This window comes from Acyrthosiphon pisum, chromosome X, assembly GCF_005508785.2.
Source record: "Acyrthosiphon pisum isolate AL4f chromosome X, pea_aphid_22Mar2018_4r6ur, whole genome shotgun sequence".
Lineage (NCBI taxonomy): Eukaryota > Metazoa > Arthropoda > Insecta > Hemiptera > Aphididae > Acyrthosiphon > Acyrthosiphon pisum.
This window is the reverse complement of record NC_042493.1, coordinates 101749974-101750928: the sequence shown is the minus strand read 5'-3', so window position 1 is coordinate 101750928 and position 955 is coordinate 101749974.

The following is a 955-nucleotide window of genomic DNA, read 5'->3' as shown; positions in this document are numbered from 1 at the left end:
TTTGAAATAACCGATAAACGCAAAACTTGTATAACGTTTTAGTTTTAAATAATGATAATGGCAAAACTTATGTAACGTTTTAGTGTAAATAACATAAATGCGAATTTTTATTTCAAATGCAAGCCCTGAGGTATTTTGTCTATTTTTCTATACTATATGTTCAACAGAATAAATAGGTAAATGGTAATACAAGTACACAGTTTTAAATTTACTTTAACTATATTATAGTATCAAGGAATTTATTTTATAAAGAAATTATAAAATTTTCAATAAAAAAATCACTACTCGCTCGTCGTAGTTGCCAATTATTCGTGTTGTTGGCTTCGCACAATAATTTATCTACATTTAAAGTATATTTTCGAATTTTTGTCTTATGCATGTGATGTGTTAATGTGTTATTAATTAATATGCACCCAAGGTGTTAGTAGAATCAGTATTTTTCCTAAATGTTGTTTTTTTGAAATATTTAAGTACGCATAAAATATGTAGTTTTTGTAATTTTTGGCATTGTGACTATAATAGGCATATTAGCTGGTGCGTGTTTAACGAAAATATTTATTATAATGTTAAAAAAAAAAAAAACTAAACGTTTTATCGAAACTCTGATACTTATAATATCGTCTTAAGTACAATATCACTAATTTATAAAAAAATTAAACACCAAAAATAAAGATTTCTGGTTAGTATATCATTATATTGTGTAAAGCAAGTATAACACTATTATAAACCTACACATTTACATGTGCACGAGTGATTAGATAGACCATTACATTATTTTTTTTACATTGGACTTTGACTAAATCATTTTTAAGAGTACCACAGACTACACAATGATTTAATATTTGATAATAGTTCAAAGAACAATTTTTTTTTGTGTTGTGTGCTCCTATTGTCCATAAGTCATAACACTGGTTTTTTTTTAACTTTGGATAAGAGATATAGGTTTAGTTGTTTT